Below are 5643 nucleotides of genomic sequence, written 5' to 3'. Positions count from 1 at the left end.
CGACGTCGGAAAAAACAAAACAGCATAACGGCCGTTAAAAGTTAACCAAGCCGGCCAGGTTGCACGAGAAAACATATAAATGGCAGATAAAAAATATAAAAAAAGACTTAAACTTGCGGCTTGGAAGTTCCCGGTAAACTGGACATTAGTCATGCAGCTTCAGAGCTGGTGACGGCTTCAGTATACTTATATGCAAATGATATGCAAACTACGCTCTACTTACCCCTCCCCTCAGACCCCGCCCCTCTCCACGCCAAAACAGTGACAGAAAGTTGAAACTGAAAATCAGTGACATTGAAAAAAAACTGACATTGTAAAAAAAAACTGTCACTGAAAAAGAGTGACATGAAGAAAAAATCTGAAGATTGTCATTGAAAAATACAAATAAATCCCAATTCAATAAAAGAATATGATTGTAATATTTTAATAATTTTATTTTTTCAGTGCCAATACTTGTTTCAATGCCAATACAACTGTTTTCAATGCAAATGTTTCAATGCCAATGTTTCCTTTTTCAGTTCTGCTTTTGTTTTCAATGACAATTTTAATTTGTGATGCCAAATTTTAAAGTCACCATTCTGGCTCCATACTAACAGCTGGAGCCGTTTCAGGGGAAGTCATGTTAACACATTGAATAATGTGGCAAGTTTCAAGGCACTTCAGCGGGCCTTTAAAGGACTCACCGTTTTTAGAAACAGGGCTTATTCAACTTCTTTCCTTCATTTAGATGTGGGCAAATGCATTTTATTTTTTTTTGTCTCAGTGCATGCATTGTTTTAGTTTGGCAGGGTCGCCACTAGCTTAGCTTAGCATACTGAATGGAATCCTATGTTGCCAGCTAGAATGTCCCTAGTAAAAGTGATCTAAAAAAAACAAAACAAAACAAAAAACACCTAATTACTACTTCTTGTGTCCTGCGTGTTCACAACAAGTAAAAATAGCAGTGCAGATTAAGGGTGTTTTCACACCTACCTTGTTTGGTCTGGATTTTCTGACTTTTCAGTTTGCTCCGAATCAAAATTAATGGTGTGAAACCTCCCTCGGACAATGTTCCGGACCGAACGGAATTTGGTCAGACGAAAAGAGGTAATCTCGGTCTGGACCAAACTGAACAAAAGGTTCGGTTTGTTTCTTGTGTAAAAGCATTTTCTGTATAGTTTGAACTTTCAGATAATTTACAGGAAGTTCTGGTGGTAGGTTTTGTGAAAAAATTCACAGCATGTGCAGTGATGGAGCGCACAGCATTTTAAACAGAACCGCTTGTGTAGTCAGCTCACGTGACAGTGTGCTTTGCTTGACTATTTATTTTTGAGCTTATACTCCATATACATATATACATATACATAGTATAAGCTTGAAAATTATTACTTGGCAATTGTATTTTATATTTGTATGCCGTAAATTGTGTACCATGGATTCATGTTTAATTTTTATTTAGCTCTGTGTGGCCAAAATAAATTTCAATCTTGATTTACATGCGAAGCACTGCTTCTTGTGCGCAGAGATATCACGGCTCTCATCCTCACATCCTCTGGCTGTTGAGTGATCGCAACGCAATGAGCAATGAGTGATGCGTGTTCTGCGCCTAAAGTAGCAGTGCTTCATCTGTGCTTCACCATAATATAGTTCCAAGTCAATATCTGCCTAGGAAATTGCCTAGTCTTAGGGTGTTTTCACACCTAATTTTCCACACCAAGGTCCGAACCAAAGTTTGTGTTTTGATACATGGTATCCATTTGGTTAGTTCTGGTTTGCTTTCACATTGCAGTTATGCAAGTGCACAAAATAACTTTACATGACGTACTTGCATCCTGTCGTCATCATCTATGTGGGCTGCATCTTAACATTGATAGTTTTGTTAGCGGACGTGTGTCTGACGTCAGTGTGTTGTCAATTCAGCGGGTAACTTTGACAAGAATAAACAATCATTTCTGACATATATTATATTATATATGTCTTCGACATATATTACACATCTGTGCACTTTTCATAATCAATATAGCCTAGATTAAATTTAAAAATAACATTTAAACATAACTTTGAACACCAGCAGCCATATCACCCTGTAGCCCAAGACTGGTTTCCCACTGAAGCTAAGCAGGGCTGAGCCTGGTCAGTACCTGGATGGGAGACCAATTGGGAAAACCAGGTTGCTGCTGGTAGAGTTGTTAGTAAGGCCAGCAGGGGGTGCTCACCCTGTGGTCTGTGTGGGTCCTAACACCCCAGTATAGTGATGGGGACACTGTACTGACAAAGAGCACCGTCCTTTGGATGAGACGTTAAACTGAGGTCCTGACTCTCTGTGGTCATTAAAAATCCCAGGATGTCTTTCGGAAAAAGAGTAGGGGTATAACCCCGGCATCCTGGCCAAATTTGCCCACTGGCCTCTGTCCATCATGGCCTCCTAATAATCCCCATAAACTGATTGGCTTCATCACTCGGTCTCCTCTCCACCAATCAGCTGGTGTGTGGTGAGCGTTCTGGCGCAAAATGGCTACCGTCGCATCATCCAGGTGGATGCTGCACATTGGTGGTGGTTGAGGAGATTCCCCCCTTCAATGTAAAGCGCTTTGAGTGCCTAGAAAAGCGCTATATAAATCGAACGCATTATTATTATTATTATCATTATTTGAAAGAAAATACATTGTTTAATGGCTAAGTAGCCTAATAGTCTTCTCCTACTTTCCTGTCGGTGCCGATAAAATGTTTGCACAACGAGGACGTTCATTTGGTAAATTTGAACTAGCCTTGAGTATAGTTGGTGCTGCAGATAGTAATGCCATAGGACTGCTACTTTAGGCGCAGAACACGCATCACTCAACACGCTGCGATCGTTCAACAGCCAGAGGACGTGAGGATGAGAGCCGTGATATCTCTGCGCCCAAGAAGCAGTGCATGTAAATCAAGATTGAAATTTATTTTGGCAAGAAAGAACTTAAATAACAATTAAACATGAATCCATGGTACACAATTTACGGCATACAAATATAAAATACAATTACCAAGTAATGTGAAAATAGTTTCAGAGTGCCATTATGACACGGACACGACATGGCATGGGGTTTCTGTCTACACAATGTTCCCAAATGGCAGCCTGCCACCCTTACTGAAATATTCAGACCAGAACAAAGATTGCAAATATTTGCAACACAAAACCTGGTTTCGAGGGAGAGGTTTTAGATATCTTTCGAAGACCACTCAAAAAGGAGAACAACATTCTCAAACGTTTTAATCTCCTACTACTGACTGCAGTGAAACTGAAGACCTTTAAAAAGACAAACATGAAAAAAAAACAAAAAAAAAAAACAATAGATTCACAAAATACAACTAGTAGTATATCTGCATTTTGTGACTTGAATCAGGAGAGGGGAGGAGGGAGAGGGGGAGAAAGTTTTTTGGGCTGAGTAGTCACACTCTTTCTGTGAGATCTCTCCAGATTAGTGAGTTTTATTGCAGGGCATTGGATCTCAGCTTTTGTCTTAGCAGTAAAACCAATCCTTACAGTTTCCATTTGAATGTGTATTGATATTTCAGATTACAATGTTTACAATGTTTTGTTGTCCAAAGAGTTGGATTTAGAGGTTTTTGCAAAAAAAAAATCAGTTTGAATCTGACGCAAAGGATAAATTAATTAACCAAACACAACACAGACACCATTAAGTGAATGAAAGGCAATAATCAGAAAATACACTCACGCAAATAACTACTTTACTGTTTCAATATGCATTTATACAGATTATTACTTTATTTGAATGTCCTCTTTATATAACATAACACAGAGAAATGTCTTAAAAAGAATAAAAGAAATGCATAGTGACATCATTGCATGTTGAGGTCAGGAACCTATGAATCAGCTTTTTGAACCGGGTCATTGAGCCGAACTGTCCGAGAAGAACCGGTTCACGGAAATGAATCGGACTTTGCATCACTAGAAGAGAATCCAGGACTTCCAAACAGATAGGCTTTTATTTAAACAGCTGAACTAAACGAGGGAAACCATGGTTGGTGACAAACAAGTGCCGGGAAACAGACAAAAGAACATGTGGCAAAACACAACAGAAACAGACTGTACATGTGACAGCTGGTTGTGCAGCTTTTGTAACCCTTGTCCATCCTAATGGACAATTTTGTCCTTTTCAGTTTTCTGTACCTGTGGTAATGATAAAATACATAAAATTTGCCACAGGTGTATATTTTTTTATTGGAATTTTAATATTTAACCACCATTTCCTTTTAAAAAAATGTTTTGCACTTGGTACACAAAATACAAATAATGTCCACATTAAAACCCACTAAAAACTGCTAATTTTAATCCTGTTGCCATTTAACTATAAAATTATGCATTCTTTGTAGACTTTTATTCTGTTGGCAAGGCTTCAAATGTAAAAAAGGGCATTTTTTACTAGATGGTGCCATTGTTTAATGGTTTAGCGTATAAAGCAAATACTCACTTTATTCCTGTTTTTTGTTTATGCATAAAGGCAATTTGATAAATTATGCAGCTATAGCTGTGTGGGTGTGTTGGTATGGATGTTAGAGTGTGGTGTGTATGTATGCAATAAAAAAAGAAAATTATGTGTAGGTGTGCATGTGTGTGCTTGTAAAATATGAGAGGGAAAAACTCAAATGTAAATTACAAATCCAACCGCTGTACACCAGTGGAGTTTTGCTGGGATCTAATGGGGGAAAGTTTGGCACTGCGTCCAAACAAAGAGCTCATTTTTTGAGATATCAACCTCACATTTGAAACAGCTTTTTTTTAGATTTATGGCTATGATTTAAAGCTCAACATGTTTAGAAAAAAAAAATAATAATAAAAATGTATATATATATATATATATATATATATATATATATATATATATATATATATATATATATATATATATATATATATATATATATATATATAGTTTTATAAAATATTATTCATAAATCATTTTTATAAAATTAAACTTCTATAATTTTTTTTTTTTTTTAATTCAACACTAATCAGCCAAGAGTCTTCTTTAAAATGAGACCAAACTGAAGTCTGTGCTCCAAGATTCATTTTTTTATGACATACTGTATATGACCATATTCGACATGGACATTTTTGTCCTCTATGAACTTATATGTAACTTTTTTTAATTGATGCACCTAAAGTGACATTTTTAATAAGGGATTTAAATAAATAAAAAAAGTTGTAACCCCTAAACCTGGAGATTACTTTCAACAAATTAGTGACCAAGTATCTTTTACCAAGTAACTCAAACACTTATTCCAATCAATCTTGCCTAGCAGCAATTAAACATTTAAAGCAAACAATTAAATAACTAGTGTGTATTTTTTTTTTTTCTTTGAACGGAACAGAATGAGAAAGCTGTATAGTGTGTTTTTTTTACATCTGTGTGAAAATGGTTTAGAGAAATCAAAGTGAAAGTAGCCTGTGAATGATGCCCTGGAGAGTATAACTTGAATTCAAAAAAATGAAATTGAATGGCCTATTTAAAGAGGTTTCAGAGAATATAGGAATACACAGCTACTCTGACTGTGATGAAAGAGTGCTAACTATATGTTAGAGTGACTGAGAATGACTTTGACACCACAGTGCTCTGTCTTTCTTTGGGATTCAGCATAAATACACAGAGTTTTTACTGGTTT

The 5643-nt window shown here is 36.4% G+C and overlaps 1 pseudogene; it reads left to right on the top strand.

The window, feature by feature from the left end:
* The first annotated feature begins 2045 nt into the window (after positions 1 to 2045).
* Positions 2046 to 2162, top strand: LOC137042257 (5S ribosomal RNA; annotated as a pseudogene).
* Positions 2163 to 5643: the final 3481 nt, after the last annotated feature.

Source organism: Pseudorasbora parva, chromosome 15, assembly GCF_024679245.1.
Source record: "Pseudorasbora parva isolate DD20220531a chromosome 15, ASM2467924v1, whole genome shotgun sequence".
Lineage (NCBI taxonomy): Eukaryota > Metazoa > Chordata > Actinopteri > Cypriniformes > Gobionidae > Pseudorasbora > Pseudorasbora parva.
The sequence above is the reverse complement of the archived record's forward strand: the minus strand, read 5'-3'. Positions and strand labels throughout refer to the sequence as shown.